The sequence below is a fragment of the Mauremys reevesii genome, linkage group 14 (genome assembly GCF_016161935.1).
Source record: "Mauremys reevesii isolate NIE-2019 linkage group 14, ASM1616193v1, whole genome shotgun sequence".
Lineage (NCBI taxonomy): Eukaryota > Metazoa > Chordata > Testudines > Geoemydidae > Mauremys > Mauremys reevesii.
Window position 1 is genome coordinate 41,861,448 of NC_052636.1, and position 23,623 is coordinate 41,885,070.

General features: G+C 51.5%; 1 non-coding gene across 1 annotated transcript; it reads left to right on the top strand.

Annotated features, from left to right (window-relative positions):
• Positions 1-9,052: 9,052 nt before the first annotated feature.
• Positions 9,053-9,125, top strand: TRNAV-AAC. The gene has a single exon. It is a non-coding gene; the product is annotated as a tRNA-Val (tRNA).
• The last annotated feature ends 14,498 nt before the right edge of the window (positions 9,126-23,623 follow it).

The window sequence follows — 23,623 nt, forward strand, 5'->3', positions numbered from 1 at the left end:
AATGTGGGTGAAGGATTCCAGCTGAGAACTGAATTAACTCTGCTCACCTGGGTTAGAAACTTGTTTCTTTTGAGCAGATAGTGGGAAATGGGATCCGTGTCTGTCATGGAGGTGGTGGAAGTGACGGATTCTGTGACTTCCCGCGACCTCCATGACGTCTAGGTGAAAGCTGGAGGCATGTAGGTAAGTATAGCGGTCAGTAGGTTTCCAGTATAGGGTGGTGTTTACATGACCATCGCTTATTAGCACTGTAGTGTCCAGAAAGTGGATCTCTTGTGTGGACTGGTCCAGGCTGAGGTTGATGGTGGGTTGGAAATTGTTGAAATCATGGTGGAATTCCTCAAGGGCTTCTTTTCCATGGGTCCAGATGCTGAAGATGTCAGCAGTGTAGCACAAGTAGAGTAGGGGCCTTAGGGGACAAGAGCTGAGGAAATGTTCTAAGTCAGCCATAAAAACGTTGGCATACTGTGGGGCCATGTGAGTACCCATAGCAGTGCTGCTGACTTGAAGGTAAACATTGTCCCCAAATGTGAAATAGTTATGGGTGAGGACAAAGTCACAAAGTTCAGCCTCCAGGTTTGCCGTGACATTATCGGGGATATGGTTCCTGACGGCTTGTAGTCCATCGTTGTGTGGAATGTTGGTGTAGAGGGCTTCTGCCTCCATAGTGGCCAGGATGGTGTTTCCTGGAAGATCATTGTAGTTTCCTCCGGAAGTCAGTGGCGTCTCGAAGTTAGCTGGGAGTGCTGGTGGCGTAGGGCCTGAGGAGGGCGTCTACATAGCCAAACAATCCTGCTGTCAGGGTGCCAATGCCTGAGATGATGGGGCGTCCAGGATTTCCAGGTTTATGGATCTTGAGCAGCAGATACAATAACCCTGGTTGGGGTTCTAGACTGTCTTATTGCCAAGGGACGGAGAAACTCAGCCAGCAGCAGGGGGTGCAGAACACCGCCCTAGTGTGGGGGTGACAGCGCCTCCGGGATCCTGACATCCCAGCACTTTACACACCTTCCTAGAGCCTCCAACCCCCCTCGGCTGTCGGGACTGCGACCCCAACCCTACTGATGAGAAACAGGCCTGGGGAGGGGAAGCTACTGGCTCAGGGTCACACCAAGTGTCAGAAGTATGGATGGGACCCAGCAGGCCTTCTTTCCAGGCCCCTTCGCTAACCACTGCTGCACACTCCCTCCCACAGCTGGCAATGAGAAGCAGGCCCTCACGGCCGCTCCCCCTGCCTGTGAGAGGGAGTGTGCTCCACTGGAGTGACTGGGCCAGGGGATTGGGAGTCAGGACTCCGGGGTTCCATTGCTGGGTTTCCTATTGGTTCCACTGCTGGTTGTTTTCCTTTTCCTGGGGGACTCTGGGCAAGTTGCTCCCCCCTCTAGGGCTCCGTCCCCAGCAGGCAAATGGGGATTTCGTACCTTCCCGCTATTGGAAAGTGCTGGGAGAATCCCCCAGCCAAAGCTGCTCTGACAGCGCTAAGCAGCATCTGACCATTCAAGGTCGGAGCGCACTGCCCAGGAGGAGGAGTGTTTGGCTCTGGGGTTTCACTTCAGCCCAGTCTAGAGAGAGGGGCCCAGCCATGGGGTTTGGCTCAAGAAGACCAAGTCTCCAATTTGTTAAGGGTGTTTTGGATTCCAATTCTGTGCTCCAAAGTGCTTGGTGTCATTTGCACATTTTAGAAACATGATCTCCACTCCATTTTCCAAATCATTCATGAAACTATTGAATAGCACCGGACCCCGGACTGATCCCTGCCGGACCCACTAGGTGCACCCTCTCCGTCGGGCAGCCAAACCTGGAGAAGGGCCCTTGGAGTCTGGGCTTTCAACCAGTTCTGCACCCACGTGACACTGATTGCATCGAGACCGCATTTCCCTCATTTGCTTGTGAGAATGTCCTGCAGGACTGTGCCAAAAGCCTTAGTAACCCCGAGATAGATCCCATCTACTGTTTACCCACCTCCACTAGGCCCGGAACCCTGCCAAAGAAGGAAAGAGGATTGGTTTGGGATGATTTGTTCTTGACAAATCCATGCTCCCTCATCCTAAGAACCAAATTATCCTGTAGGTGCTGCTGACAAACTGATTGTTTAAGAATATATTGCAGTATCTCTCCAGCTGTGGAAGTGAGGCTGGCTAGTCTGTAAGTCCCAGGGGTCTCTTTGTTCCCCTTTTAAAAATGGGTCCTGTCTTGTTCATGGATGGGAAGATGTTCTTTTTCAGGGATCTCAGACAAGAACTGAGGCACAACACCTGGTTTGTTACGGCCACAAAAATGGAGGCAGGAACCTCTTCTCTCCTGCTGGCAAAGAACCCCAGGTACCTAAAAGACAGGTAATGGGCTTTAGAAAAGGCAATGGTTAAAAAGTTTGGCCCTGACCATTTCTTGTTTCCACAAACTAGACATTTTAGCAAACTTTAGAATTCCTTGGTGCTAAACACCCTGAAACTCCCCTTTCTCCTACACAGAGGGCTTTATCACCCCTTATCTCACTCAGGCTCACGACTGCCCAGAGTTCGAGAACTGTCCCTGTTCCCATTGGGCAGATGGGGAGGAGCCTGAGGTATAGAGAAGGGAAGTGACCTGTCACCAGATGGATCAGACTGAACAGGTTTCAGACCTCCAAGAGGTTCTTACCTTCTAAACAGGGACGGCTGTTTTCTAGTAAAATCACTAAAAGGGGAAGGAGAAAACTCGAAAGAGGTTCCTCCTGGCGCTCACGTCCGTGAACTCGAATACTCTCTCAGTCCTCAGAGAGAGACCTGGAGAAGGAGACTTGCTGGAGCAAAGCCACAGGGGTCTCTGAGGTTTCCCTGGCCCCTCGCCCCGGTCCTGCCTGGCTGATGTCAGCATCTCTCTGTGAGGTCACCACCTCCCCACCACCTTGGACCAATAGTCTGAGGTCCTGCAAAAGGCCTTTGTGATGTCACTGCCACACCCCTCCTTTGCTGTGCCAATGTCCTGCCCTTGGCCAGGCACTTTGAAGGTTTGAGCTACTCCCTGTGGATCACCCCACTCAAGGAGCGTTCGTTCTAGGCAGCAAGCCGGCTAGACAGGGAAACATCAGACGCTGCTCCCAATGCTACACTCAGTTTTTCAGTAATTAGTCGACTTTATGGCCAGAAGAGACCATTAGAGCATCTAATGTGACCCCCTGCATATCACAGGCCTCCTTTAGGACACCATAGCTACTTTGGGGGCAAACACATTCCAGAAAGGCATCTAGTCTTCATTAAATGACATCAGGAGATGGAGAATCCACCACTTTCCTTGGTAGCTTGTTCCTGTGGTGAATCATCCTCGCTGTTGAACATTTGTGCCTTAGTTGTAATATGAATTTGTCTCTTTTCACCTTCCAGCCAGTGTGTCTTGTTATGCCTTTCTCTGCTAGATTCAAGAGCCCTTTAACACCCAATATTTTCTCTCCCTGAAGCACTTCAACACTTCAATGAAGTCACCTTTCAATCTTCTTTTGATCAGCTAAACAGCTTGAGCTCTTTCAGTAGCTCACTAGAAGGCATTTTTCCTCCAACCCTCAGAACCTTTGGTGGCTCTTTGCTGCCCCAGCTCCAATTTCACAACATCTTTTTCACATGAGGACACCAAAACTGGAGGCAGTATTCCAGTATCAGTCTGACTGATGCCATGTCACCTCCTGTGACGTTATTGACATAATCTGTAACTGTATAGATCACCGTTGCGACCACTGTTCTATTTGTAGCCAATATTCTAGAAAGGTTGTCACGTAAGGGGTCTATGGAGAGGTCCTGATTGGCTGATTATAATTATGCTATTTCTAGATGTGTATCATTTTTATAGTTGACGTTATGAATTCATGCCCATTTCCCCATTGGCTGGAGCATGGCTAGAGTGTGTCTGTGGTTAATGATGTTGCTGTAGATTGTTCGTTTCCTGCCTTGGCAATTCAGACAGTCCCTTTTCCCAACATATCTCCAGCACATCATTAGTTCCAATAACAGGGGCAGCTTTTCTCTGGGGCACTGAGATTTTCTGGGGAGTTGGTGGCTCCTTTCTTTCCTCACCCTGGAGTAAACTCACCTTTTTATTCCATGATTCATGCTTTATGGAATAACAACAGCAGCTTGAAGAAAGAGGAAAGTGAATATCTCACTCTCAGGGCTGAAGGTGGCCACGTCCCCTCTGTTTGACCGTTACCATTGCAGGAGAGAAGGTGTCAATACAATTGAATGCCCTGGCTCAGACAAGAGACACAGGGAGGTTTTGCTGTTCATGGATCCATGCAAAGGAAATTGTGTCTCTGTGTGAAACTGAGGAGGGACATGAAACGCCCACAGGGTGGCGCAATGCCCTAAGCTAAGGCAGGAGGGGGAAGGAATGGGGCTGAGGAATGACTGAAGTGGACTCACCTGGGATTGAAATGACATTTGTTTGTGTCGGGAGTGAGAAATGTGACATTAATTCAGTTGCAGGGTTGAGGCTTCTTTAGCTCCTTGTAAAACTTGAACTTGATTTCCCAGAAGGGAGAAAGGGAAAGTCTGGGGCCGCCTTGAGTCCCTGGCTGGGTCTCCTGGGCAGTGGAAAACGTCCCTTGTTTGGCCCTGCCAAGGGGATCGTGCAGAGCTGAGACGTCCCTCGGCTTGGATCAAAGGGGGAGTTGGATGGAATTTATCACACAACCCTCCCTGCTCCCCAGAGCCCCACGGGGAGAAGCTAGAGAAGGGGGAGTCATTCCTCCCCTGCGCTCCCAGAAGAGCTGCTAGCAGGGCCGCCCAGAGGTGGGGGCAAGGGGGGGCAATTTGCCCCAGGCCCTGGGTCTTGCAGGGGCCCCCACAAGCAGGAGCGTAGCTGGGGGGAGCAGGGGGGGCTGCCGCTCCCCCACTGAGCACATTCCCCCAAAGTGGCGCCTTAGTAGGAATTTGGAATAAGGTGGAAAGATCTGGATTTCTCCCCCGCCTCCATCCCCCCCATGCAGAGTGCGGCACTGCTGATTGGCAGCCGGGGCCTGATTGAGCTGCTCCCATTGGGCCTCCAGCAGCCAGACCCCCCCCCTTGCACATACACACACACACACACACCCGTTGCCTCAGCACGCTGCAGGGGAGGGGCTGTGTGCTGGCACGTGTTTCACTTTGGCTCCAGAGGCAGTCAGCGACTCGAGCTGCCGGGTGGTAAGAGGAGTCCTGGGGGGCAGTCAGGGAGCAGGGGGAGGGTTGGAGGGTTCGGGGTGGGGACTTTCTGGGGGCTGGGGCAGTCAGGGAGCGGGGCGGGGGGGTTAGATGGGAGGAAGTCTGGGCTTCTGTCCAACAGCAAAACACAAGCGTAGAAAAGCAGCCGTTAGCAGGAAGTGCTATCAGCTGGCCCGGGCAGCCTGCCCGGCCCCCAGCCCGCTTGCCTGAGCTGTATTGTTAATGCATTTTAGTTGGAAGATGCAGCCTGAGTGATTGAAAGGCCCCAAACGTGGCTGAAAGAGCTGGGAGAGTTGCAAGCTTTCTCTGCTGGGCTTTTCATCGGGGTCACACAATGCAAACCTGCTTGAGGCTCCGCACAAGAGAGGTTTCTTGAGGCCGTCCATGCAGCTCACAGCTTAAGCTCTTCTAAGCTTGCGGCCCTGGCACAAAAGGATTTGGGAGCAGTTAACAATTCTGTGTGGTTAAGAGATTTTCATTTCCTGGGCCCTGCTACCCAATGCCACAGGGCCCCACAGGGGAGACTGAGTGAGTAGCCCGGCTTGTCCTCTGCAATCCCTTCCCTGCTTCTTTCCCTTGTGTTTGCAAGGGTCTCATTAACATGCTGCATCCGAACGCGCCTTCCCTCCAGAGACACAGTCCTGGCTTCTCCTCCTTCCTCACTTTCTCCTTCTCTCCCTCTCTGTGGTTTTTCTCCATGCCCCGTCCCTGGTCTGTGCTCCCTCTCCACCCGATGCACTGTATTAAGCACGTCTCTGCCTCTCTTGTTTATGGGCCCTGTGCTGGGATGGCAGAGGCAGAGCTATTGTTGGGTTCTCTGCTGGGTCTGTTTGGATCAGACTCTAAAATCAAACGATCCCTTTGCTAGCAGGATCCCTCTGCCTGCTCGCAAGGGATTCTGGCTACACACTAAAGCCAGGTGCTAGGGCAGAAGCAGCTACCCATGTACCCTTAATGGCAGGAGAGGTGCGTGGTCCCTGCCCCGCACCTCCCACACTTTGGATTACTGGGTGTGTCTTGGTGGTTGGTGGCACTGGTGGGGATGCCGGGGTTAGGGGTGATGGGGGTGCAGGAGAGGGGCAGTGGCTGGTGGCACAGGAGGGGGCGCAGGGGTTAGGGTGAAGGGGGTGCAGGAGAGGGGCAGTGGTTGGTGGCACAGGAGGGGTGCAGGGTTAGGGGTGAAGGGGTGCAGGAGAGGGGCAGTCGCTGGGGCACAGGAGGGGTGCAGGGGTTAGGGGTGAAGGGGGCATGAGAGGGGCAGTGGCTGGGGCACAGGAGGGGGTGCAGGGGTTAGGGTGAAGGGGTGCAGGAGAGGGGCAGTGGCTGGTGGCACAGGAGGGGATGCAGGGGTTAGGGGTGAAGGGGGTGCAGGAGAGAGGCAGTGGCTGGGGGCACAGGAGGGGGTGCAGGGGTTGGGGTGCAGGGGTTGCAGGAGAGGGGCAGTGGCTGGGGGCACAGGAGGGGGTGCAGGAGTTAAGGGCAAAGGGGACACAGCATAGGGGTTAGGATACAGGAGGGGGCAGAGTTAGGGGTGAACGAGGCACAAGGGTTGGGAGTGCAGGAGCTGGGGATAAAGGGGCAGGGGGATCGTCCAGGGGCGATGGGGAAGTGCCAAAGTACAAGTTTTGCCCAGGGCACCGTTTCCCCTAACGCTGGTCCTTGGTAACCTTTCTTGCAGGGAGGGGGATGGGAGAGAGAAGAGGTGTTTTCTCTCTGTTTCTTTCCTCTCCGTTTTCTGCTCCTTCCTTCAATTCCAGAAACCTCCCTTGTGTGTCAGACGGTGCAGTGACGCCCTCCCCACCCCAGGCCTCTGGAGCAGGAAGATCCCAGGAGCTGAGGATGGATCCAGGGGTGAGTAGCTGGCAGGAAGGAGTCGTAGCAGCTCTTCTGGGAGCGCAGGGGAGGAATGACTCCCCCTTCCCTAGCTTCTCCCCGTGGGGCTCTGGGGAGCAGGGAGGGTTGTGTGATAAATTCCTGTAACCCTTCTGCCCCTCTGAGTTGTCAGCAACAAGGGCCGGGCTCAGTATCTAGCGGTTCTGTTTCAATAACACAATGCAAAAGTGGCTCGAGCCCCCACCCAGTGACCTGGGACAATTACATACCACCCCCCCGGGCGCCTCTAGGAGGCAATACTTCCCCTCTCGCAAGCAGGGAGTCTGAGCCGCTCCACTCCACCAGCCGTTCCATGAACCACTCCAGTGGTCCCTGCAAACTGCTCTGCTGGGGCAACAAAGAGCCACCAAAGGTTCTGAGGGCTGGAGAAAAATGCCTTCTAGGGAGCTATTGAAAGAGCTCAACCTGTTTAGCTGATCAAAAGAAGATTGAAAGGTGACTTCATTGAAGTGTTGAAGTGTCTTAATGGAGAGAAAGGATTGGGTATTAAAGGGCTCTTGAATTGAGCAGAGAAAGGCATAACAAGACCCCGTGGCCTGAAGGTGAAAAGAGACAAATTCATATTACAGCTAAGGCACAAATATTCAACAGCGAGGATGATTCACCACAGGAACAAGCTACCAAGGAAAGTGGTGGATTCTCCATCTCCTGATGTCATTTCATGGAGACTAGATGCCTTTCTGCAGTGTGTTTGCCCCAAAAGTAGCTCTTGTGTCATACAGGAGGCCTGTGATATGCAGGGGGTCAGATTAGATGCTCTAATGGTCCATTCTGACCATAAAGTCGACTTATTTCTGAAAATCTGAGTGTAGCATTGGGAGCAGCGTCTGATGTTTTCCTGTCTAGCCGGCTTGCTGCCTAGAACGAATGCTCCTTGAGTGGGGTGATCCCCAGGGAGTAGCTCAAACCTCCAAAGTGCCTGGCCAGGGGCAGGACATTGGCACAGCAAGGGAGGGGTGGGGCAGTGACATCACAAAGGCCTTTTGCAGGACCTCGGACAATTGGTCCAAGGTGGTGGGGAGGTGGTGACCTCACAGAGAGATGCTGACATCAGCCAGGCAGGACAGGGGTGAGGGGCCAGGGAAACCTCAGAGACCCCTGTGGCTTTGCTTCAGCAAGTCTCCTTCTCCAGGGCTCTCTTTGAGGACTGAGAGAGTATTCGGGTTCACGGACGTGAGCGCCAGGAGGAACCTGTTTCGAGTTTTCTCCTTCCCTTTTAGTGATTTTACTAGAAAACAGCCGTCCCTGTTTAGAAGGTAAGAGCCTCCTGGAGGTGTGAAACCTGTTCAGTCTGATCCATCTGGTGAGAGTTGAATTCTAGGCATGGAAAACATGAGCTTAAGGAGGCAGAATTTTTTGCACACCTGGATTTTGTCCCTTAGAATCACTGGGGACATTGAGGGTTGTCCTTTTTGTTTCACCTCTTGCTCCATCCACTGTCTGATCCCTCTTTTCTCTTCGTCTCTTGCTTCCTTTGTCCTTTCTCCTGTTCCCCTCCCAACACCAGGTTTTTTTCTCCTGCTGATAACCGCTCACGTTAACTGAGCACTCTCGTTATAGTGTGTATGGCAACACCCATTTTTTTCATGTTCTCTGTGTGTATATATATATCTTCCTACTGTATTTTTAACTGCATGCATCCGATGAAGTGGGTTTTAGACCACAAAAGCTTATGCTCAAATACATTTGTTAGTCTTTATGGTGCCACATGTTCTCCTTGTTCTTTTTGCAGATAAATTAATGGAGGTTAAGTCCATTAATGGATATTAGCCAGGATGGGTAAGGAATGGTGTCCCTAGCCTCTGTTTGTCAGAGGGTAGAGATGGATGGCAGGAGAGAGATCACTTGATCATTACCTGTTAGGTTCAGTCCCTCTGGGGTACCTGGCATTGGCCACTATTGGCAGATAGGATATGGGGATGGATGGACCTTTGGTCTGACCCAGTATGGCCGTTCTTAAGAAGGGAGGGGCAGAGCCCTGCAACAGAGTTTCTGTAGTGTAGTGGTTATCACGTTTGCCTAACACGCAAAAGGCCCCTGGTTCAAAACCAGGCAGAAACATGATGGCTTAATTTTTCCCAGCTCCTAGTGGCCTGTCCCTGCTGTTGTAGGAGCAGCAGTGATTTCTATGCTCAATAGGTGTGTTATACTTCCCCCATTCCCATTTTTGTCTCCTCTCCCTCTCTGAATGCCTGTGAAGTGGCTTTCCCCCTCCCCCTCCCGCTCCCTCCTGCAATGCTTGTGGGATGAAGGGGCTGGTTGAACAGCTGGAAGATCAGAAGAGCTCCTAGATAGAGAAGGTGTCTGGGACTCTCATTAGGCAGCACTCACACACCCAGAGCAGGGACACTGCATGGACACTGCCCAAGGTGGAGTGTGACCCACCAGATGCAGCCAAGTCATCTCCAGTCGCAGGCCATGAGGAGCAGGTCCTTAAAAGGGGAAGGGGCCCTGTGCTCAGGAGTCACTCACAAGCTTGTACCTCCAGTGAATGCCCTTCGCCCCGACTGCCTGGCCAGTGGTTCGCTGCATTGCAGTTCATTCTGCCTCGGGAAGACTTACCTTCACCGCACTGTCCATCGCGGTGCTGGGGGACACTTACCTAGCAGAATCCTGTGCCTGCCTCTTGGCTTCCCAGGGATGGCTACTTGCAGCCCAGGAGAAGAAGGATGGTTCTGGTGAAAGAAAGACAAGCAAATTTCTGGGAGGAAATTTGGGTGTGGGCTCTGCGTGGGGGTGGGGGTGGGGTGCAGGAGTGGTGGTGCAGCTCCCAAAGTGACCGGTACACACAACCCTCTGGCAGCAGCTCCTAGATGAGTGGGGCCAGGGGATCTCCATGTGCTGCTGTCTGCAGGCGCTGCCTCCAGAGCTCCCATTGGCTACAGTTCCTGGCCAATGGGAGCTGCAGAGTCGGTGCTCGGGGCAGGGGCAGCACGTGGAGACACTCCCCCCACCCCAGGGGATGCTGGGACATGCCAGCCACTTCTGGGAGCGGCACGGAGGGACGGATGTAGAGTGGGCAGGGAGCCACCTTAGTGCTGCTGGCACATCTCTGCACACCCGTTGTGGGAGGGGAGCAGAGGGCCTCTATGTGCTGCCTGGGGTAGGGGCAGTGCACAGAGCTGCCTCCCCTCCCGGGTCTATTACAGGAGTGGGTGGGTGGGGTCTTTTGGCCTGCAAGGTGCAGCAGGTCAGACTAGATGATCACACTGGTCCCTTCTGACCTTAAAGGCTCTGAGTCTAAAAGGGAGAGGGAAGTAAAGGAATTAAAAAAAAAAAAAGAAATGAAGCATTGTAATACCAGGATGACTCCAACTGCTCATTATATAGTCCCACCCCTTTCTTCCTCCATTGGGTGTTTAATGACCTGTTGGGATTTGGGATACTGATTCTCTCATTCCAGTGATAAACTGATACAGCATGACTGAAATTAAACCAATTCCCAGTGGAGGAATCATCACATCATTGCATTGGCTGGGAATTGAACCCAGGTCAACTGCTTGGAAGGCAGCTATGCTCACCACTATACCACTGGTGAAAGTCTCTGATTTTTCACACTTAGTGTCTGGTCACCTTACTTCTCAGCATGAGGCAAATGTCTCTGCGGTCTCTGCCGTTCATGGTGGGGAGTTTCCCCACTGATAACAGTACTTGCTGGGTCAGGGAGGGGAGAGAGAAGAGGCGTTTATTCTGTTTCATTCCTCTCCATTTTCTGTTCCTCCCCTTCCCTTCCAGGGTCCTCCCTTCCATTTCAGACTGTGCAGTGACACCCTCCCCGCACCCAGGACTCTCGAGCCTCTGGAGCAGCACGATCCCATGAGATCCTCAGTGACCAAGGGTCTTTTCCAACTTCCAGGAGACCCAGCTTGAATCTAAAGGAAGCTCTGTTCCTTCCTGGGGATCCTCTCTCCCTTCATGGAGATCAAGAGCATGAAGCCTCTGCCTTGCCTCCTGGGTCTGAATTAATGTCCCATTTCCCACTATGTGCTCGAAAGAAACAAATGTTTCTAACCCAGGTGAGTGGAGTTAATTCAGCTGGAATCCTTCACCCACATTCCTTAGGAGATACAGACTCTCTGTGACACAGACTGGATGGGGTTCATCTCTGTATGTCCCCAATGGGGAAGGAAAGACACTGAGGGCGAAGGAAGAAGATGGACAGAAGGAGTCAAATGGGGCTAGACCAGAATAGGACATTTTCTGCCTGTTAAAATGTACTAGACTCTAATTGCTTAAAACAAAACAAAACCCCACCAGCTTCTGTTTGAACCATCAGCTTTTCACAGAGCAGCCAAAGTGGTGAAGCACAGACACACATAACCACCGACAGCCCAAGTTTGTCTAAGAAGCACCTATAGTGGCTCATGCAGGGGGAAATACAGCTGTGGGTGTGAGTTCAGGCCTCACCCAGAGCGTTGGTTTTCATTAGCCACGGAGCTTCCCCCACTTGCTTTGTCCAATTCACATGGAAAGTGCCATAGGAGGGTGATGAGAGTAGATTCTAAACTCTGAAATGCGGAGGTTGGCCCAGAGATTGGGATAAGGGGTTTGAAGAGAAAAAGCTCTAAGAGTATAAAACCAGACAGTCTCCAGGAGCAGGTACTGTACAATGCCTCAACTGGGAGCCATTTGGGGGGGTTCACTCCCTCTGTTCAATGTCCTGAGAGGTATTTGAAGATGAAGATAACGCCATGGCTAACAGCTGACTGGCACGTCCTGGGTTAAAGAAAGGGACCTGGGTTAATAGTCTGAAGATTTGCGTTACCGTCACTGTCTGACCCCCCTTCAGTGTGGAGCAGGTGTGTACGTTGCTGGGTGGAACGCACAGACTCCTGGAGAGCAGGGGCAGCTGTTTCCATGGCAGAGAGCCTGGCACTTAGGAGACTTTCTACACTTGCTGTTTTGAAGCAAGTCAGTAAAATAACAGAGGAGCTACAATGTCTGGTCCAAAATTTCAGCCGCCCCTGATGCAAAAACGCTATTTTAGGATCTACATCGGAGGCTCCCGGCACTAGGACACCTGACCAGAGAGCTCAGTGGGGGCGTAACAGCTGCTGACTCTGAGGGTCCTGGGCTAAATCCACTTGCAGGGGAAGTGTTTTGATTTATTTGATGGATAATGAGCACCAGCTACCAGGGGAGAAGCCCTGAGAGTCGCTGCCACTCCAGCTGCTGCTAGGGCAGGGGGGAGCCCCAGGGGGCCAGCTGCTGCTCTGGCCACCCCAGAAGAGCTGCCAGAGGCCACCAAGCTGTGGCTGCTCCTGCTGCTCTCAGGACCGCTGGTCAAGTGGTCCCCAGGGCCAGCTACATTGGCCGCTGCTTGGGCGGTCCCTGGAGCCAGTTGATTGAGTGGCCCTGGAGTCAGCCACTGTGCCCACTGCAGAAGTCACGGAGGTTGTAGGAAGTCACAGAATCCATCACTTCCACCACCTCCGTGACAGACACAGAGACAAACCCCTCCCTGCTGTGAGTGCAGTTCCTGGAAGGAAAGAGAAGAACAGAAAGTGACGAGAGAAAGAAAAAGAGAGATTCCCTGTCACCTCTCTCCCTGCTGCTTCCCCCCTTGTATTCTGTAACCCCATCTCACTGGGTTCCCTGTGCTGGTGCCATGGGGGTGACACTAGAGTTCTGGAGGGCTCTTCATTTCTCAACATTTCACACAAATTTGTCTTTGGGCTGAAATTTCTCCTGTTAGGCCTCTCAGTCAGAGCTGTACCCCACCCTGTTTGCGGGGGGGGAGGGGAGATGTAAATTGCAGAGCAGGCAGAGAAGTCGCCCATAAAGGGTCATATTGATCTGGTGACTGGTTCTGACCGGGGTCCCACGTCCTCTGACACAGGCTCATGTGCAGAACATGGGAGCTCTGGCTTGTCCTAAATGCTGTAGAGTGTGAGTTCCTAGGAAAGGGCAGGAGAGAGGGAGCAAGAGGAGAAAGGCAGAGACATTGGAGACGAGGAATTGTGGGGAGAAGAAGGAGAGAACAGAGAGACAATAAATGATTGAAGCAGAACAGGTGTCCCAACTCCATCTTGCTCATCACAGGTGTTCACAGAGCTGGGTAGTTGCAGGTTTTCCAGTGTCAAGTCTGAACTTTGATTCTAACAATGTGCGTTGAAATATCAAGGGGATCTCCACATACCTGATCTCTTCCCTCTCCCCTTTTTTAGTATTAATTTTTATTTTGATGTGTTTGGCTTGACCGTGATCGTCTCTTTCCCCACCTGTATTGCAATTTGGGGTTTATGTTTATTTTGTCTCCTTTTTGTTCATGTCATTATAATTGTAACAGCAAAGGAATCTGCAGGAGCAAAAACTGACTCAAAACTTCATTTCCCCACCATGCCGGAACATCATACAAACACCTCACGCAGCTGGAATTGTAACACGCAAGGCCAGGGGATGGGAGATGCAGGTTTCCAAGTGTTCTGTCTTTCTCAGATGACACATTCCAGCCCCTTGTGTGCCTCCATCCTGTATGACCTGCTGGACTTTGACGCATTTATTGTCTCATTCTATAGATAATGTGATTGTAACACAGTGTGACTGAAATTAAACCACTTCCAGATGAGGAAACAACAGAAGAGAAAAGCCATTATTGCATTGGCTGGGAATAAAACCCAGATGAATTGCTTGGAAGACACCTACGCACACCACTATACCACCAATGCATCTGGCAGGAGTAGCTTTCCTGCAGGCTCTGTGTGCTGGCAAACGGGGTGACACATGACCACAGAGTTAGTGAGCAGGGTGGATGGGCTGGAAGCTGCCTGACAGCTGGGAGCAGAGTTACCATCCCAGAGTGACTGAAAGGGGGCAATGGTGAAAACAGATCTCACTGGGAGCTGGCCCCACACCTGCCCGCCCCTAGGAGAGGGGAACTGAAGCTCAACTTCAATCACTGAAAAATCTTCCCTGAGGAGGAAGGGGACAACTTGTTTTAAAGACCAGGTTTGTGTTTGTTCCTGCTACATACGGAGGGGCTGGGTAGTGCTGATTCCAGCCCCCAGACTCTGGGAGGATAAGGAACAAATTCAGGCTGCCAGTGACCTGCAGGAGGGAGATGATCTTTTGACAGTGATGGACGCCTCGTCCTAAAGGCCTTTGTCTGCCCCCTTCTAGTGACTGTTTGGCGCAGGAATGCAGCCCCCACTCCTGGGTCTCTCCTGGGGAAATAATGTTTCTGTGCAAAACACCAAAGCTTTTAACAGAAAGGAAGAAAAGGAAATGGCCACACGATGGGACTAGCACATAAGGAATGAAACAAGATGCTTCTCCCACTTGCATTGACTTTTAACCTTGTTTGTGGTGGTGGTGTATCCATGTTGGTCCCAGGGGTCCTCTGGGGCGCCAGGCATTGGCCACTTTCGGGAGAGTGGGCTAGATGAACTGGTCTGACTCAGTGTGGCTGTTCTTATGTTCTAACTGCTGGTTATGGAGGAGATGACCTTCCAGGCTACACAGAACTGAAGAAGGGTGAGGGGTTAGCTCCACAGCTTGTCTCTTTCACCAACAGAGGTTGGTCCTCTGCAAGCTCTTACCCTCACCCGCCTTGTCTCTCTCGGACTCTGAAAAGTGCTTTCTCTCCACTCCCCTTGGAGAGACGTTAAGTTTCCCTTTGGGCAACTATCAGGCTGAAGCAATTGTATTGACTGTGACACTAGAATTGAAGATTTAATATTATAAATAAATGAGTCTAAACCTGAGGTTCTGGTTTTCACATTGGTTTTTCTAACTCCGTTCCCAATGCTCTTCTAGAAAGGCCTCCAGGCTGCCTGCCTAGCCCAGCAAAAGTGGCCAGGAGAAAGCCCACACTGCTGCTCTTTCAGGTACTTGAAGGCTGCTATCAAACCCCCCTCACTCAGTCAGTCCCCAGGCTGTGGCAGTGCCTGGGATTCTTCCGTCCTAAGTGCAGGACTCTGCACTTCTCCTTGTTGAACCTCCTCAGATTTCTTTTGGCCCAACCCTCCAATTTGTCTAGGTCGCTCTGGACCCAAGCCCTGTCCTCCAGCGCTTGGATTTTTTACATGCTTTCAGAGGGCTGGTCTACACTGGGGGGCGGGGGGGAATTGATCTAAGATACACAACTTCAGCTATGTGAATCGCCCCCTGTCGACTCCGCTACCACCGTTCGCGCTGGTGGAGTTCCGGAGTCGACCAGCACGTCTAGATGAGATGCGATATTAATCCCTGGGAAATCGATCGCTACCCGCTGATACAGTGGGTAGTCTAGACGTACCCACAAAGTGAAAAGCACATGTTCCATGATTTCATAGGGCAGAGTTTTGTGCTATTGGGAGCTTTCCCTGTGTGAATTTGACAGGTGGATCAACATAGAGACACATTATGACCCTTCTCAGGGTGCTGAGGACTGTGAGTCTCCTTGTTGCCACCTGCCACAAGGAAGAGGGAGTTTTCCATTTTGATGTTAGTGACCAAACTCACCAGCCTGCTGGAACTCAAGCACCCTCCTCTGAGCTACAGCAGCCACCTTAACCCTTGAGTTCCTTCAATGTGTCCCCCTCTGGGGTCCAGCCCGGATCACCAGATACTCGGTGAAATCCCAGATCCTCTCTTCCCCAAGTATCCCAGGTTACTAGTTGTTACTGTGGACCATTGCTACTGTATCTCACACAGCACCTGAGTACAGTTATCAAACAAGCAAAAAAATTATTTAACAACGGATAGAGATTTAAACAAACAAACACGAGTGATGGAAACCAACTGTTACCAACTAAACAAAGGCAGAAAATGATAGAATAGAAAGGCCAGCACAAAAAACAGAGAGAGGAACAATAAGATACTAAAAGGACAATGGTTGGAACTCTCCATTTCTCTCAGTCTTTGGATTGATGGGTACTAGAGCTGTAGCAACAGGTGAGCCACCAGGGTAAATTAAATCTAAGGTTTGAGCTGCTAGTGAAGCATTTTCCACACTCACGGCATTCATAGGGCCTCTCTCCTCGTGGATTGTTTGATGCCTAATAAGGTGCGAACTGCGATTGAAGGTTTTCCCACACTCAGTGCATTCATAGGGCCTGTCCCCTGTGTGGATTCTCTGATGTCTAGAAAGGACTGATCTTTGAGTGAAGCTTTTCCCACACTCACGGCATTCGTAGGGCCTCTCCCCCGTGTGGATTCTCTGATGTTGAGAAAGGTTTGAGCTGCTAGTGAAGCATTTCCCACATTAACAGCATTCAAAGGGCCTCTCCCCTGTGTGGATTCTCTGATGTTGAGAAAGGTTTGAGCTGCTAGTGAAGCATTTCCCACACTCACGGCATTCATAGGGCCTCTCTCCTCTTTGGATTGTTTGATGCCTAATAAGGTGCGAACTGCGATTGAAGGTTTTCCCACACTCAGTGCATTCATAGGGCCTGTCCCCTGTGTGGATTCTCTGATGTACAGAAAGGGCTGAGCTGTGAGAGAAGGTTTTTCCACACTCCCTGCATGTATTTTTTCTCTTTCGCCTGAGAATATCCTGCTGTGTTGTGGTTTCCATGAGGACCTTCTGAGTTCCCCAACAGGAAATAAGTTTATCCACTTTCTTCCCTGGCTGGTTTCCTTGATCTGTTTTTGGTCTGTGCTGAATCCCCCAGGATTTTCCCTGCTCAGGACTCCTGGACACATTCCTTTTGGATCTTTGCGATAATGCTCTGTTTTTACCCACTGGCTCAACATTTTCAGGCTGAGAAGTCTGCTTCTCTTTCTCACATGCCATTGCATCACCTGCTGTGACAGAGACAGAAACCTCAAACAGGGATGGAAAGGAGAAGACCAAACAAAAACAAGTGCTGAAGACAGGTCAAATAAAAATCAGGAGCTGAACTCCCCCAAACTCTTCCCCCAAATAGGAGAGAGGACGCGGACGAATTCAGCCTTCACATCCCATCCAAATATGCAGGGGGAAGGGAGGAAGCTACTGCCTGGTGTCTGCTAGGATCTACAGAAGCCATGAACTATATTTACCCTGAGGATACGACTCCTGCTAGGGATAATAATGAACTGAGAGATCTCCCCAAGAGCTTTGTTGGGTATCCCAGATGTTTCCTTCAGGCACTTACAGATTCTGAGGTGGTTTAATGTTTCCTCACCTGTGCAGGGAGTTCTCAGGATCTCTCTTTCCTCTGAACCCTGGAGGTCTGGGACCCATGGCTCTTCCCCTTGCTCCAGCTGAGAGATCTCATTAAGTTGGAAAACTAGAAACCCTGCTCAGATGAAAGAAAACAAAGGAGTTCAGTTGATTTCATAAGACTTGGTCATAAAAAAACATTTTATTCATTTAACTTCGGTGCTTAGTGTGACCTGGTGGGCCAGGGGCAGTTCTCACTGAAAATGCCAAAGTTAGGGCAGGCTGAAAAAGGGAGAGCAGATGCTCCCAAAACTGCTGGTTAACACTGAAGTTAAACTCACTGACCAGTCACCAACTGTGCTTCTGATCCCCCCCATGGGTTATCGAGAAGCTGAAAAGAGAAATCACACAGCCCCCATTATTGCATCCCAGTTCTCTGACTCCTAATCACCAGCGAGGTCCAGTACAGTGAGAGGTTATTTAAAAACTCTGCTCACATAAACAAAGTGTTCTTCTGACCCCAAAGGGTCAGCCACATCACCAGGTCAGTATAGGTTTGGATATTACCCAAAATTCCATCCTTCCAGCCAATCCTTTAGCATCTAAACTAAAGGTTTAAACGAAAGAAAGACAGAAAGAAGTTAAATGGGAACGCAGTCAGATACATTCCAAAATGGATATATCAGGTTCTTAGCAGTATTGGTGAGTTGCTGGCTTGAAAGTCCATCTGGAACACATCCATAGCTTGGATGGGTCATTCAGTCCTTTGTTCCAGGGTTCAGTTTGTAGAGAAGTTGCTCCAGATATAGAAAGGGGGATTGAAGACAAATGGAGATGATGCAGCTGCCCTTTACATTCCTTTTGCCATGTGGCCTGTACTTCCTGTGGTCCCAAACACAAGCTTCACAGCACGTGGCATTGAAAAGCCTTGAAGTTCTCAGTAGACAGGCATACCCCGGCATGTCTTGCTGACTCAATAGGTGTATCCCCTTGGTCCTTTCCATGGGCTCATAGTACAGCTGATGACCCTGAATATCCAGGTTCAAGAAGCTGAGAAAAGGTGTAAATCTGAGATTTTCTTGGTATTTTATAATTAGAGAGACAGGGGAAAATCTAAGGGCATATTCAATTATAAATAGACAACTAGAGAGCAGTGGGGCAAACGTTTAGGTTATTTTATATGAATCTTTGAGATTTGCAAAGAAAATATGTCACAAACTGCGTATTTGATAACATGAGAGAAAACCACCAAGATCAGAGGGGATTTTATATTGCTGTTAACGAACTAGTGGAAAAGGGAGACCGTTGGACTGGATTTTATACGACTGTCCAATACATAAACACAAAGACATGGTTCCCCCCACCCCCACCATTCCCATGGGCAGCAGGGAGCCCTTTGAGGAGCTGATTTAAAGGGCAAGGGAGGGGGAGCTTGGACGGTCCCTGGATGAGGGAAGGGGGCAGCAGTGGGGGATGGGCGGGTGACCGGCAACTGATGGTTGGGGGCAACTGTGTTGGTAGTTAGGGGGCAGCAACTGGGATTGGGAAACGGGGGTCTGGGCAGTCCCCATGGGGGACATGTGCACTGCCCTTCCCTGCCCTGGCAGAGACCCAGCATCTCATAGAATATCAGGGCTGGAAGGGACCTCAGGAGGTGTCTAGTCCAACCCCCTGCTCAAAGCAGGGCCAATCCCCAACTAAATCCCCAAATGGCCCCCGCAAGGAGTCAGCTCCCAGCCCTGGGTTTAGCAGGCCAGTGCTCCAACCACTGAGCAATCCCACCCCCACTCCAGGGGCAGCCATGTGCTGGGGAATGACTCAGGGCGACAATTTCCCACCTACACAAGGACAAATCGCTGCAGATAAAATGGGTGGGAAAATGCCCCTCACTAGAGAAGATTTTAAATTGACGTTTGAGACTCATGGGGAGAACGGGGGAAATCGGGGGAGATGGGAGAGCTGATCATTGGAGGGGAAAGAGGGGGAATCGCCCCAGATTTTATAGCCCGTGTGAGACACAGAGAGAAAAGGGGCAGAACTAGAGAGAATTTGTATCGGGGGCGAGAGGCAAGTGGCACAAACAGGGACAGGATCCAATTAACCCCCCTCCCCCCTTTGCTCGCCCGCCACTCCCCCCCCCCCCGGGAATTTCCTGGCTGCCCAGAGACAGTTCAACCCCCCCCCGCGTCCCACTGACCTTCCCCTCCCTACAACTCCAGCTTCTCCCCTCCCTGCCTGACACCCCCCATCTCCCCCCCACCACAGGGGATCCCCCCGCCAGGCCCCAGTCTCTGCCCCCCAAATCCCACTGGGGCTGAGGCAGCTCTGAGGCTTCTCCCAGGTTCCCTGGGGCAGAGTCACTTTCCTGCCCAGCCCCAGTGCCCCCCCCGGGGTCTCTCACTCCCCGGGGGCTCCATGGGAGGCTGGACACCAGGGATGCAGGACGGCAGGAATGGGGGCGACAGGCCTCCTGTTCCTCAGTCTCACGGCGGGACCGAGGGGGCTCGTCACTCTCCGGCTCGGGAGCACTGGGAAGACCCGACCGTGGACGGGCCGTCGCTGGGGGGGGGACGGCCCCGCGCAGGCGCTGAGCACGTCCTTATATCACTTCTGTGGCGGGAAAAGTGCTGAGGAGATGGAACGCTGAGGGCTGGTTTTGGCGGGAAAAACCGGTTTGGACTGGTTTGAGCCTGTCCCCTGATGGTAAACAAGTCCCCTCTCAGAGATGGAGTCCAGGGGTCAATAGTTCATATGCTCCAGATTGGATCTTATTTTAAAGCCAGTGATTTACTTCATAAACATCTTATTAACCAACTCATTGAACCTATTGAACAGTTTATACTTCTCACACCTAACAATGAGATAAAAAAAAGAACACAGACAAGCCTTGTCAGTAACGGCTAATGTCCCAACTGGGAAGCACGTGCGCTTGTTGCAGGGCTGCTGCTCAGGGACGGGAACCTCCTGCCACCCCAGCCTCCAAAATCACTCAGGCTGCACTTTCTGCACGACTAGGTGCTGGCTGAGGGGGGCGTGGGAATTGGTGGCCTCTGCTGCAGGTGATGGGAATCGCAGGTATTTAAAGCCATGGCCTAGAGGAGGGAAGTGCCTAACTGCAGAGTCTGCAGCTGCCTAGGGCCAGGGCTGAGGATTTAGAGTCCCTAGTGCTGCCGTTGCAAGGTTCAAGCACGCTCAGCCCTGGCATTGCCACCCCTCCTGCGGCTTGTAGCTGCAGCTGGCTAAGGCTGGCCTCTGGGAACTGGCCCCATGGCTGTAGCCAGAGAAGCTACAAGTGGCTCTATGACTACTGGGGCCATTAAGCTAGAGCAGCTAAAGACACTGGAGTTCACCTCAAGGAACAGAGGTCACCAGTAGGACAGGAATGTCAAGGGGAGCAGGGAAAGAGGGAGCAGGTCAGGCTGGCAGAGGGAGCTTCCAGCTGGGTGGGAGCATGTCCAAAGTGGAAAGGAAACAAGCATGGGGAGAGGTGGTGGGGACCAGGTAGCAGACTAGCATGTAGATGGGAGCAGAGGGAGAGAGGCTGGTGGCTTCAGATTCCCAAGGGCTAAGTCCTGACTTTGGGGAGATGGTGTTTGCAGGTGGCTGGCTCACATGGCAGGATGGGTGCTGAGGGGGGGATCTGTCAGAACTGAGCAGGTGTCTGCTGGCTTTAGAACTCTGAGCTGAGACTAGGACCACATGCCGTGACTGGTGACATGGGGGGTACTGGAGACATGGCTAGAGAAGGTCTGAATGAGGAAGGAGATAAATCTGTGGGGAGTTTCCTTGATCACTATGAAAGTTCTGCTCACTGTGGACACTGGTAAACCCACATGGGTGTACAGCTCAATGAGAAAACCCGGGGGCTGAGGGAGCTGTGTAGGGCAATGCGTACAGTCATGTGTGATCAAAATGAAAAATGTCTCTGAGGTTCAGTAGCGGGTATGCTATGGCACCAACGGCACTGCCCCACCAGACTCATACTCGGAGCCCACAGTGACCACATAGGGGCCTACAAATATGTTTGGTACCAGGACCCACAGAAGGTTAATCTGGCCCTGACTGCCTGAGCACTATTTCAGCCCCACATTTTTGGGTGAACCTCCCACAGTGGGAGCTGTAGAGCACTCCCCCGCAACACACACACACACACACACACACACTCCTCCCTCCTGGTGTTGGGAGGAGAACAGGAGAAAGAACAAAATAAGCAAGAGAAGAAGAGAAAAGAGGGAGGGAGGGATGGAAGAAAAGGTGAAACAAAAAGGATAAACCCCAATGTCCCTAGTGATTCTAAGGGACAAAATCCCAGGTGCGCAATAAAATTCTGCCTCTTTAAGCTCATGTTTTACATGCCTAGAATTCAACTCTCACCAGATGGATCAGACTGAACAGGTTTCAAACCTCCAGGAGGCTCTTACCTTCTAAACAGGGACGGCTGTTTTCTAGTAAAATCACGAAAAGGGAAGGAGAAAACTCGAAAGAGGTTCCTCCTGGCGCTCACGTCCGTGAACCCGAATACTCTCTCAGTCCTCAGAGAGAGACCTGGAGAAGGAGACTTGCTGAAGCAAAGCCACAGGGGTCTCTGAGGTTTCCCTGGCCCCTCGCCCCTGTCCTGCCTGGCTGATGTCAGCATCTCTCTGTGAGGTCACCACCTCCCCACCACCTTGGACCAATAGTCTGAGATCCTGCAAAAGGCCTTTGTGATGTCACTGCCACACCCCTCCCTCACTGTGCTAATGTCCTGCCCCTGGCCAGGGACTTTGGAGGTTTGAGCTACTCCCTGTGGATCACCCCACTCAAGCAGCGTTCGTTCTAGGCAGCAAGCCGGCTAGACAGGGAAACATCAGACGCTGCTCCCAATGCTACACTCAGTTTTTCAGAAATTAGTCGACTTTCTGGCCAGAAGAGACCATTAGAGCATCTAATCTGACCCCCTGTGTATCACAGGCCTCCTGTAGGACACCATAGCAACTTTTGGGGCAAACACATTCCAGAAAGGCATCTTGTCTTCATGAAATGACATCAAGAGATGGAGAATCCATCACTTACTTGGTAACTTGTTCCTGTGGTGAATCATTCTCGCTGTTGAATATTTGTGCCTTAGTTGTGATATGAATGTGTCTCTTTTCACCTTCCAGCCATTGAGTCTTGTTAGGCCTTTCTCTGCTCCATTCAAGAGCCCTTTAATACCCAGTCCTTTCTCTCCATTAAGGCACTTCAGTACTTCAATGAAGTCACCTTTCAATCTTCTTTTGATCAGCTAAACAGGTTGAGCTCTTTCAATAGCTCACTAGAAGGCATTTTTCTCCAACCCTCAGAACATCTGGTGGCTCTTTGCTGCCCCAGCTCCAATTTCATTGATGCCGTGTCACCTCCTGTGACATTGACATAATCTGTAACTGTATAGATCACCGTTGCGACCACTGTTCTATATTCGCAGCCAATATTGTAGAAAGGCTGTTGTGTAAGGGGTCTCTGGAGAGGTTCTGATTGGCTGATTATAATGATGCTATCTCTGTGTATCGTTTTTGTAGTTGATGTTATGAATATTGGCTCTCTGCTGCCCGTATTTCAAACTTGTGCTCTGCTTCCAGGGAACACCCCAGCCAGACAAGTTGGTGTCAGTTCTGCCTAGCCTGTTTCATGGCCCATTATGGACCATCAGCTTTACAATCGACTCACTGAGAAAAGGCAGATACACCTTGTGACTCAGCAAGCTATGCAAGGACCTGCCTATGGACAGAACTCTAAGGTTTTTCTATGCCATGTGCTTAGGGAGATGTATTTTCCTTGCCCTGGTTCCTCGCTGACCCGGGGAGAACAAAGGAACACGAGAACAAAAACCTTCCCCCACAGATTTGAAAGTATTTTCTTCCCTTTTGGTCCTGTGCCAACCAGGTTATCTGAGCTTTTTAACCCTTTACAGGGTATTTTATGCTACCTGTTGCTATACGTTTATGACACCCTGTAATTAGCAATCTGCAGAATCTGATTCTGAGAAAGGGCAGGGTGAAGGGAAGTGGCTTCAGCAGATTTACTGAGCATGCTCAGTTCATGTGAGCATGCTCAGTGCACCATAAGTAGCAAATTCCTACACACTGCAGTTTCTCACACTACACCTGAGGCAGCATGAGGCAGGGGCTCCATCGCTGTCCAGACCCCACCCAAGGGCAGATCCCCAGGGGCTGCAAGACCCTCAGCTTCTGGGACCTGTGTGTGGAGTCTCTCTTCTGCCCACCCAGGGCTGCCCCACCTCGGATGGGCACAGAAAGTGCTTCAGTGAAAGTCTGTCCCTGGCCCAGCCCCTCTGGCACCGCCGCAGCAGCAGCCCGGAGCTCAGCCCCGGCTCCCAGCGCACACTGGAGGCAGCAGCACCAGCAGTGTCTGGTACCTTCCAAAGCCCGGCCACCAGGAGCTGCCCCACGGCTCTTTATCTTGTTTTTCCTGCTTCCTTCCTACCAGCCCCCCACTGCTCCAGCCCCTTTCTGGC